At 46.2% G+C, this 11,576-nt stretch overlaps 1 long non-coding RNA gene across 1 annotated transcript; it reads right to left on the bottom strand.

Moving 5' to 3' along the window:
* Nucleotides 1-1,464: 1,464 nt before the first annotated feature.
* LOC310667289 lies at nucleotides 1,465-4,095 on the bottom strand. The gene is made up of 2 exons (XR_014506251.1): nucleotides 3,210-4,095; nucleotides 1,465-2,147 (listed from the first exon to the last, which is right to left on the bottom strand). It is a non-coding gene; the product is annotated as an uncharacterized lncRNA (long non-coding RNA).
* Between the last annotated feature and the right edge of the window lie 7,481 nt (nucleotides 4,096-11,576).

Here is an 11,576-nt window from a genome sequence, read left to right as displayed (position 1 = left end):
GCTTTTCTCTCTGCCCCCCCCCCCGTCCTTTCAGACTATTTAGTTTTCCCTCCAACCCATTTTCTCAAGGATTTGCAAGTGCCTGGCATGATGGAAATTTGCTATGACAACCATCACACTCCATTGTGCTTTTATATATAAAACAGCAGCGGTAACGATGAACTCCACTCCATTAGAACTTGACGGTATCTCTTCTTTCCTGACACTCTGAGTAGACTGGGCTAGATTTGCAGGTCTAATTGTAGTCTCAGAAAGAAGTAAACCTTTAAACGCTTGCAACCCGCTTTGCCCTGCACCACACATGTTGTCTGACCTAAAGTTCAAATAAAAATAAAATGAGGACAAGACCAAGTACAAATTGCATCACCCCTGATCTGTAGTCACACACAAAGGAGGTGTTCATATTTTCTGTCCTGGTGCATTTCACAGCTCTTTCTCCTTTCACTGCCCCCATCAGCACAGTGTCAGATTTCTTTCTATTTGTGTTCACACCAGGGGGTGCTGATGGGTCACCCCAGTGCAATTTACAATGGTATATGCAAAACAGTTACATATAGAAAAACAGTTCGAAAAGTTTCTTTTTTTTAATGAAAGCTTTATTGAATTGCAGTAACAAAAGCCAAACAATAGCACAAGAAAAAAGAAAAAGAAAAAAAACAAATTACACAAAAGAAAAAATAAAATGTAATAGAAAGAACACACCAAAAATACATAAAAACATAGACTTCCCTCCACCCATGTTTGACCTCTTTCCCTTAATCTTCTTTTATTCGTTGTGTTATTAATATTACATTGTTTTTATTCCATTTCCATCCATTTCCTCAATATTTCTACCTTGTAAACTTTATTCATTGCATATTTGTCCCAGAACAATGTTTTTTCATATACTCTTTTACACAATCCCATTCTTCAATTAATTTTTGATTTGTTTGTCCTCTTATCGCCACCGTAAGTCTAGCCGAAACTATATATTCGCAAAATTTGACTTGCTACTCTCAAACAGATGGGATTTTCTCCCCCTTCCAATTTTTTTGCTATAAGTATTCTGGCAGCAGCTGTTGCATAGAAGAATACTTTTCTCTTGGTTGCAGTTCAAAAAGTTTCATAAGCCAAGAAGATTAGAAATCAAGAAGATAGAAATTTTACTAAGGAATGGGAAAAAATTATAATTTATCTTGGAGAACACTGTAAACAACTAAAATTGGACTGTAGCAACACTTGTAACGTAACAAGAACTATGGGAAAACAGGGATTTTTAAGAAAATGGAGAATTTTATAAGATGCAGTTGAAAAAAAGGATTCTGACGGAACCGGTAGAGGGGCAGAGGAAGTGCAAGGATTCAGTGAATCCTTTACAGTATGATTATGATATAAATGTAAATGGTAAAAACCAATAAAAAATTGTAAAAAAACCCACAACCTTCCAAAAACGTTTCATATAGATTTTTTTTAAAAAAAACACCATTATAAATATAAAAGTTTAAAACAACAGCACATACTTACAATCCAGTTCCAAGACATATATCAAGTGGGATAAAGATTTTAGAAGGCTTGTTGAAATTAGCCGGTGGAATTCCCTGCTACAAGGTTTTCAATTCACACTGGCATCCCAACTCCAGGCTATATCACTTTACCTTGATTCAGATTGGGTGATGTTTACTTGATAGCTTGGATGACGCATTGAGAGTGCTTGTGCTTCCTGCTTTTTCCTGAACTCTTTCACTTTTTACTTCTTAAAAAAAACTTTCTCTGTATTCGCACCAGAGAAGCTGAATGCGTTCTTCAGTCTTCAGGCATGTGCAGATAAACCTCCCTCACAAACTCTCAGGAAAACCATTCAACTGGCCTTTCGATTGGATTCACGGTGGACAAAGAAATATTTTTCTCTTTCTCCCATTAATAGCACCAGAAGTTGTGGTCACTCAATGAAATGGATTAGTAGGAAACTCAGGAAAGGCAAAATAAATATTTTTTCACACACCCTGCAATTTTTTGTTTGTTAAGATCAATTGTTATTAATCGCGCCATCCCTGCTGATTGTATTTACTTGTAAATTCCTCCCTTCCCTCTTTGTAGGTGAATCCTGCTTTCTTCCCTGAATGAAAAAACTCCTGTCTTGAGTGTCCCACTGCTTGGTGAAGAGGGAACTGAAATGGCATCAAAGAACATTGTTCCAAGTTAAAAGCCTAGGGAGTCTCAAGGGTTGTGGGGCTTCTGAGTACTTTTGCACAACTTAGCCACTAGAGGGAGAAAGAAACACACTGAATTAACTTGAATTACCATGGAAAAAATTAATACGTGTTGCAATCTTGGCTAGAAAGTGGTACCTCTTATGAATACCAACTCCCTGGTATTCTGCTTGGCAATAGGAAGTTTTAGGACTGCACCGAATATTTTCTAGTTTTGCTTTTCAGGCCAAATATAGAACCTGAATATTTGAATATTGAATTTGACAATTTGAATATTGTCAAAATTCTTTATTGTGAAACTGAATCACCTTTTCACCTGTTCCTCTGTTGTTTTTCTTATTGGCTGCACCGGCACAACCCCCCAAGAACTGCATCCTTTCCCCTTCCTGGGTTAGTCACATAGCCCATCCCAGCCAATCAGGGAGCACAGGCTCCTTCTAGACCCCCCACCCGCCCAAATTCCTTGCTCTTTCTCCCACCCACTCAAAGCTGTGCTCTTTCTTGCCCCCACCTGCCCAATTTTCAAGCCACAGCCAACCTTGCCTGCCACTCAGGGGCGGAGGAAGGGGGCAGTGGGAGCGGTGTGCCCTGGGTGCCATCACTGAGGGGGGTGACATTTGGCACGCCACACGCCTGCGACTTCCAAGCCTACCCTGAGCTGTCAGGGGAAGGAGTGGAGCTGCGCTGCCTTGCCAGTGGACTTCCCCTCTTCTTCCTTCGTTTTGACAGCTCGGGGGAGGCTTGGGAGTCATGGGCGGACAGAACGCTGTTGCCCCCCACTCCTGGGCTGCTTCCTGGGGAGGGAAGCCTCCCCCGAGCTGTCAAAAGGAAGAGGGAATGGAGGAAGGCTGCTGGCAAAGTGTCGTGGCTCCCCCACCCAGGCAGCAGCCCGCCATGGGCGGCTCGCCACACCCCCTATGGGCAGCTCCACCCCCTATGGGTCCTGCCTCCAGGTGCACAGCATGTGCGCCGCTCTGAGTGCCAGAGAGGCTAGCTCCACCTCTGCTGCCCCGGCCTTACCTTTGTTAGAATTCCTGCTCCGTGACTGCAGTCATGGGATTGTTGTCTATCACATGATGGTATATGTTTTGACTCCACAGTGTGGGAAGTGACGGAGACAGGATATTTGTGTTACTGTGTTCCGTGAAGTGGGACTATTGTCCTTTGTTCTTTTTTCTCTTTGCTGTCTGATGCTAGAGAGAGAGGGAGCCATGTTGCAGTGCTCCGTGTGTGTTGATATGTAAATAAAGTAGATTAGCCAAAATGCTGAGTTGCTGAGGTCTGTCACGCAAGCTGCGAAGACTCTGCAGATCCCTAAGTGTGCCGATGTCTGTTGGCATCGGTCGCTGTGATGTTCGGGCAGAAGAAAGCTTTTGAAGCTCCCGAACGATCGACCAGGAGGGAGGGAACATGCCAGTCGGGCATGTGTCTCTGCCAGGGTCCTACTTGAGTGCAGGACGAGCTCCTGACAACCTTTGCTGTCTGTCTGTCCTCTGCTGCCGTGGTGGTGGTTGGCTTCATCAGTAGGTCTTCTCATGGCCTTCTCAAGGCCTATTCCTCTTCGCTGGCAGAAGCGGTGTGTCTACTTCCAGATGTGCTGCTCCCACTTCCGGCTGTGCGGGGGTGGCCATGGCGAAGGCCGTCCCGGCCACCCAGGAGGAGGCAGCGAAGGTGAGACAGTGGAAGTGGAACATCCCAGAATTCAAACAGAAGCAGGGGCGGCTTCTGTGAATCAGTGATGTGCCGCTCAAATCAGGACAGTTGAGTGATATGGGGTATTTGAACAAATGTGCAAAGGCTAGTATTTTTCCATTACAAAGGTGGGGTAAGCTAAGTTTTTGCAACTGAATCACAGGCTTTCAGAGAGTTTACTTACATTAATGGAGTAGCCCACACTGCTCTGAGCCACAAGCACGCAGAGATCTCCCTGGGCGTTCGCCAACATGCAGCAAGCTGGAAGAAGAGGGAGACAGAGTTCTTTTGATTTTTAAGCTGAAAAAAATGGTTTTGGGCAAAGATATGTTCTTGAGCCTTTTACTGGGATCAGTAGATGTAAGAATAGAAAGGTATAGCTGATACAAGGCATCGTTTATTGTTTTCGTAATGTTTAAACCAAGTTTAGGTTTTCGGTTGGTGCTGTGGGTTAAACCACAGAGTCTAGGACTTGCTGATCAGAAGGTTGGCGGTTTGAATCCCCACGATGAGGTGAGCTCCCGTTGCTCGGTCCCTGCTCCTGCCAACCTATCAGTTTGAAAGCACGTCAAAGTGCAAGTAGATAAATAGGTACCACTCTGGCGGGAAGGCAAACGGCGTTTCTGTGCGCTGCTCTGGTTCGCCAGAAGCGGCGTAGTCATGCTGGCCACATGACCCGGAAGCTGTACACCGGCTCCCTCGGCCAATAAAGCGAGATGAGCGCCGCAACCCTAAAGTCAGCCACGATTGGACCTAATGGTCAGGGGTCCCTTTACCTTTACCTTTAAACCAAGTTTGTGCAAGTAAAGCTTTAAATCTTATTGTTTCGTGATGAGAATTTGTTTTCTACACGAGAGGCCGGATCCGGGAGAGAACTTCCATTGGCATCATTAATGATTTACACAGAGTGGGTAAGGCAATGAGGTTTATTTTATAAAGCCCCAGTGTTTGGGCTAATTTCTCAATCCAAGTCTTGCATCTTGAACCAGGAGGACTAATCCGCTACCAGATCTCTTGCCCTTCTTGTCAGCATGCAGACGTCCACCTGCTCAGTGCTGGCTTGGCTTTGCATCAGCCTGCCTTTCTGGTGACAGCCCCCCTTCCGCTTGTTTGAAATGGGAGGCAGCCTTGTCTCTAGCCTGCTAGCCATGACACAGAAATCCCTCTCCTTGCTCCCGGCGGCTCAGCTGTCCTTTGTCAGCTGTGTCATCCTTTCATATGTTCAACAGCAACAAGAGCATTTTGCGATTTTCACGTTTGCCGTCTTGATCAGTTGAAACCGGAAAGGCATTAAACACCCATTTGGGACAGAGGGGTGACAAATAAAACATCTATTTCCAGCCATAAAACAATAGCCTTACAAACAGATATTTAAAGAGTAACAGGATAATGACTTAATCTCCCTTGTCACAGTAATGCACTTTAAATTGCTGCCTAAAACCGCCACAGCCTTTATTATCAAACTTCCTGCTGAAATCTCTTCCTTTCCTGGGTGTGTGTTTGTGTGCGGCTGAAGAGGAATTATGGGAAGGTGAGCAGTTTTGCCCTGCAATGGCAGTTCTGGCGCATGGCGAGTCCCCAGGAACACAGAACAGGGCTGGTCTTGGAGTGCGGCTGGTAGTGTTACCCCAGAAGGCAGGCAGATCTTTTAAAAAATCATATTTATTTGGTTTTACAAATATGAATTTATAACATTCCAAATACATATCCCTATTCGGAGATTAGTGGGATGCGGGTAGTGCTGTGGGTTAAACGACAGAGCCTAGGACTTGCCGATCAGAAGGTCGGCGGTTCGAATCCCTGCGACGGGGTGAGCTCCCGTTGCTCGGTCCCTGCTCCTGCCCACCTAGCAGTCCGAAAGCACATCAAAGCTTCCAGGTCATGTGGCCAGCATGACTAAGCCGCTTCTGGCGAACCAGAGCAGCGCACAGAAACGCCGTTTACCTTCCCGCTGGAGCGGTACCTATTTATCTACTTGCACTTTGAGGTGCTTTCGAACTGCTAGGTTGGCAGGAGCAGGGACCGAGCAACGGGAGCTCACCCTGTCGCAGGGATTCGAACCGCTGACCTTCTGATCAGCAAGTCCTAGGCTCTGTGGTTTAACCCACAGCACCACCCAAGTCCCCCGAAAGTTGTTAGGAGGCCCTCATTTCCCTCCTAGAGCTACAATTTCCAGTGGTCCTGAGGAAGAAGGCTGCTCAGCTGTTCTTGAGAATTGTAGTTCTGTGGGGGGAATGAAGATTTCCTTGCAACTCTCAACACTCTTAGCAAACTGGAAGGTATCACAGAGGCTACCCTTGGTGTGTGTTAAGAAGAGAGAAGAGTTTGGATTTGATATCCCGCTTTATCACTACCCGAAGGAGTCTCAAAGCGGCTAACATTCTCCTTTCCCTTCCTCCCCCACAACAAACACTCTGTGAGGTGAGTGGGGCTGAGAGACTTCAGAGAAGTGTGACTGGCCCAAGGTCATCCAGCAGTTGCATGTGGAGGAGCAAGGAAGCGAACCCGGTTCACCAGATTACGAGTATACCGCCCTTAACCACTACACCACACTGGCTCTCAGTGAATATGAGCTGAATATACGGGAAACCTACACTACAGAATGAATGGACGGCATTCTTTTCATTCTCCTCAGATCTGTCCCTGCCATTATTTTGTCAGTTGGAATCCTATCTTGGCATCCTCCGCCAGCCTACAGGAATTAAACTCCTGACCGTTTTCACAATCTACCTTAGCGATGTGTTACCTCGAATAGCTTAATCCTTTTGTCTCTCTAGGCGAGCTGAATCATCCCGGAGAGTTCTCCTAGGAACTAATCTTTGCAGCGTTGCGCTCCAGCTTTCGACCAGGACTCGAGGCTAGCCGAGTCTGCCAGCCGAGCCTCTTTTCAGACATTTTGTCTGGAGGCTTCCAGGCAGAAAGAAGATTTTTGGGGAAGGCAGCATTGCGTGATATCTTCCTAAGCCTGACTTTAAATCGACCTTGGAAGCTGCACATAAATAGAACTTTTGCATAACAGGGGAAAGGCAGGCAAACAGGGGAGGAAGCAACGGCTCTGCTGTTACAGCTGACTAAATTCAGCTCAGTTCGTTAAAGTTTCCCCTTCTAAAAAACAACAACATCTGGAATTTTAAGCTACCATTGGTCTATAGAGGTGATTTCCAGGTGGATCTTTCCTCTGAAGGTTTTAATCGTCTCGCTTCCGTTCATTGTAGGATCAGGTACCCTCCATGGGCTTTGAGCAAATAGAGCCCCCACCTTGCTAGCTAGGAAATTCAGGCATTGAAACCAGGGGTGTAGCATGGGGGGTGCAGGGTGGCCATGGCCCCAGTCACATTTTTTAAAAAATCTCTCTCTCATTTTTATTGGTTTTTACAAATACAAAATACAGATAAACAAAGAATAAAAAGTACCGTATATTTATATAAAGAGATTCTCTGAATCTCAAGACTTCCCCTCATCCCCTCCATGGGGGTCTCATTTTGAACATCTAGTACTGCGTATTCATCTATATTCCAGTTTTTTTTAAATATCAAACCATATTATCCACTGTAATTTTTACACTACAAGTGAAATCAAGACCCTGCCTTTGTTTCCGTCTGCTTACAGTGGTCTCCTAAGCAACTTATAATTTCCCCCTCATTCTTTTATAAAGTTTTTGTTGTCTTGGTTCTGAGGTTTCCAGTCAGTTTTGCCATCTCTGCATAGTCCATCAGCTAATAGCATCCAGGTGGCTGTTGTTCCATACATAAAAAGTCCTTTCTGCTCCTTAGGTATGTCGGTACCTGTAATTTCTAATAAAAAGGCTTCTGGTTTCTTAACAAAAACTATTTTAAGCATATTTTTCATTTCATTATATATCATCTCCTAGAAAGATTTTATTACTTTACAAGGCCACCACATATGATAAAAGGTACCTTCTTTTTCTTTACATTTCCAGCAGATATTTGTGCTTGTCCTATACATTTTTGCTAATTTAGTAGGGGTCAAATACCACTGATACATCATTTTCATATAATTCTCTTTTAGTGTACAGCATGCAGTAAATTTAAAAAATTGTGTCCCAGGCACAAATTTTCAAGGGGACGGGAACTAGGTGCCCCCCACAGGCGCTCCCAGTGTGGCCTGGCCCAGTGCTCCTCTGTGCCCACCAAGGGCCGCGATGATGTGGGGATGATTAGGGACGCAGGAGAGGATATATTATTTAATGATATCCATCCTAACTTGCGCTAGCAAGTTCCATATTCTAGCAGAGTTCCAAACATCCCCCTTTTTAAATTACGCAGCGATCAGCTTGTTGCTGACTCATCTGAGTCTTACTATTAAAGGTTCATTCCTGGTGACATCCCTTCTAATCCCTCTGAAAAAGAATAAACACAAGAATCTGATTAATGTTAATATAAAAGTAGTCACCGATTCATTCAGGTTCACAGACATATCCCTGAAGGCAGGCTTAGGTTACATAACAACTAGAACTATTCCATAAAGAAGTTAGTCCCAAGTGACTGTGACTAAGCAGTCACTTCTCCAAACACACAGCAACATACAAAATGGAGAAGACACACTGATCAGAACATGGAGGCCGTGTGCTCCTCCATGTTAGCACAACAGACCACACCCTCTTCAAGTCTGTCCCAGCTCAGGAGGAAACAGGAAGTCTTCTCCTGAGTGGTACAAAACATCCCCTAACATGTCCACTGTAGGACTGTTGTACTTGACTGCAGTTTTACATCCCACAGATGGCTGGCCAGGCTGCCCCCTGCACAGTTGGGCAGGTGGCTCAGTGCGGCCCCACTTTGCCCTAGTGCAGGCATGTCCAACTCCCAAGAGACTGCAATCTACTCACAGTATAAAAAGACCGGCTATGATCTCCCCATTGTCGTTGCCAGGAGTTGTTGAGTTTTTTTAAGGGCAGGATTGATCAAACTTGTTGAGCTTCTTTTAGGGGAGGGTAGTCCAAAAAAGTTGTTGAGCGTTTCTTAGAGGAGGGTTGACCAAAGTTGTTGAGCTTTCTTTAGGGGAGGGTAGACCACAGTTGCAATGACAAACCTAGACAGCATCTTAAAAAGCAGAGACATCACTTTGCCAACAAAGGTCCATATAGTTAAAGCTATGGTTTTCCCAGTAGTGATGTATGGAAGTGAGAGCTGGACCATAAAGAAGGCTGATCGTCGAAGAATGGATGCTTTTGAATTATGGTGCTGGAGGAGACTCTTGAGAGTCCCATGGACTGCAAGAAGATCAAACCTCTCCATTCTGAAGGAAATCAGCCCTGAGTGCTCACTGGAAGGACAGATCCTGAAGCTGAGGCTCCAAGACGTTGGCTACCTCATGAGAAGAGAAGACCTCCTGGAAAAGACCCTGATGTTGGGAAAGATGGAGGGCACAAGGAGAAGGGGACGACGGAGGACGAGATGGTTGGATAGTGTTCTCGAAGCTACCAGCATGAGTTTGACCAAACTGCGGGAGGCAGTGGAAGACAGGAGTGCTTGGCGTGCTCTGGTCCATGGGGTCATGAAGAGTCGGACACGACTAAACAACAACAACAGACCACAGTTGTTGAGCTTTTTGGGGGGAGGGTTGACCTGTTGGGCATGCCTGCCCTAGTGGGAGTGGGGTCATTCTGATGGTGTCAGTGGCAAGGGCTGGTCAGGTACCCCCTGCCCAGTGTGCTCATGTAACATGTGGCAGCGACTGATGCTACGCCACTACTTGAACCATGACCCCCCCTTCAATAATATAATGCTGAGACCTCTCTGATGGGTTGTATCCAATAAAGTTCTACCTGCTGAAATTACTGGACATGGCTCCCTTAGGCAGTGGCGTAGCGTGGGGGGTGCAGGGGGCCCCGGCCGCACCGGGCGCAACATCTGGGGGTTAGGGTTAGGGGGCTCAAATCCATGGGTTGGGGGCGCAAATCCATGGGTTAGGGGGTGCAAATCCACGGGTTAGGGGGCGCAGATTACTTGCCTTGCCCCGGGTGCTGACAACCCACGCTATGCCACTGACCTTAGGTCGTGTTAGAGAAGAGATTTGGAACCTGTGGCCCTCCACATGGGTTGGATGACAATTCCCACAATTCCTGGCCATGCTGTGAGCCATACATCTGCATGGTGCTGACAGAGCTGCCTCCCTGCCTTGGCTACCACCTTGCATCCCCCCCCTCCGGTAAACATATACCCGCCCCCTGAACACTTAGCAACAGCAGTGGGTTCTTATGCCCCTGCAGTCACTGTTTCATAAATGACTTTAAAGTCAAAAATAGCCTCGGAGCCTGGATCTGGCAGGTCCCCAGCCTTATCTGCTCCCTCTGATAAGGATGCAAGAGTCCCCCTGTCTTTGCTGCACCATTGCTGCTTCTTACTCCCTTTCCTGCTTTGTTGGTTTTAACTGTGCGGAAAAAGAGAGGGAACTCTGGAGTGCCACTGGCAGCCCTAAAGATCTGTGAGCTCACCCTAAATGGCACGATAATGGCGCCAAATTATGTGTGAACGTGCACGGTTTTCAGGACTTCAGCCACAGCACTAGCAAAACGTTAATTCTGCATTCGGCGTCGTTGCCAAAGCGTTCCACTCCCATGAAAGCGCTGGCAGGGATGTGAGCGTCTAAACCCAAAAGCTGCGTTTCCTTCCAGGTTATTTTGACTAAAAATAGAGGAAGATAAAGAAGCAGCCCTTCCGCCCGGTAACAAAGCAATGCTAACTCCTGCACTCGACTGAGCAAATCCATCGCTTTAGCCAGATAGCCTTGACCTAATACAATGCTTCGGAGCCGACTGCTGAGCATCGCTCGCGCCTGCTCCATTTTCATTCTGCCCTTTAAAAAAATGTTTGCATTGCAATACAAAATTGTACAACATGATTCAGCCTGGTTAAGATGAGCAGATAACATTTTCAAAAGCAAAAGCTGCAGCCACCCACAGAGATTGCATCGGGGGGGGGGGGGACATAGCACCTAGGCCTCTAAGCACCAGATAAGGCTACCCAATTTGGCCCTGGCTGATTTTGTACCTAGGGTGGCCAGATGCGAAAGAAGACAGAGCTCCTGAACTTTTAATAGCCGTGTGCGGAAGACTGAATTTTCAGCAGGTGTTATATGTGCCCCACTGAGCACTCTAGCTTTCTGCACTAGCTGCTGCTTCTGGACCAACCTTAAGGGTATTCCAACAAACAGCAAGTTATAGCAATTGTGAGGCTCCCAATGCACAGGTCACAGTATCTAGGCTTTCTCTGTCCAGGAGTGGATGTAAACCGGCTTACCTGCCAAAGCTAGCAATAGATGCTCCTTGCCACACAGGTAACTTGAGCTTACAGGAGCACCCTAGATCACACACATATGCTTTCAGACTGATGTCAACCCCACCTACAACAGGTGAATTTCCCAGTTTCTGGTTTCAGGAACCACCCACCCCCAGTGCCTTTTGCTTATCAGGATTCAACTTTAGTATATATTAGCTCCAGACGCTCCAAGTGTCCCTATTTTCCAGCGACAGTCCCAGACTTACAGAAGCCGTTCTGGTTTCTCATTTGATCCTGGAATGTCACACTTTTCATTGGAGAAATGTTGGAGGGTATGGAGTTATGCGACCCCCGAGCCAAGGAGATAAGTAACTATACAGTCGTACCTTGGTTGTCGAACGGTGTGGAACTTGGATATTTTGGTTCTGAACGTGGCAAACCCGGAAGTGATTGTTCC

Source organism: Podarcis tiliguerta (genome assembly GCF_965153285.1).
Source record: "Podarcis tiliguerta genome assembly, chromosome: 17".
In the NCBI taxonomy this organism is placed as follows: domain Eukaryota; kingdom Metazoa; phylum Chordata; class Lepidosauria; order Squamata; family Lacertidae; genus Podarcis; species Podarcis tiliguerta.
The sequence above is the reverse complement of the archived record's forward strand: the minus strand, read 5'-3'. Positions and strand labels throughout refer to the sequence as shown.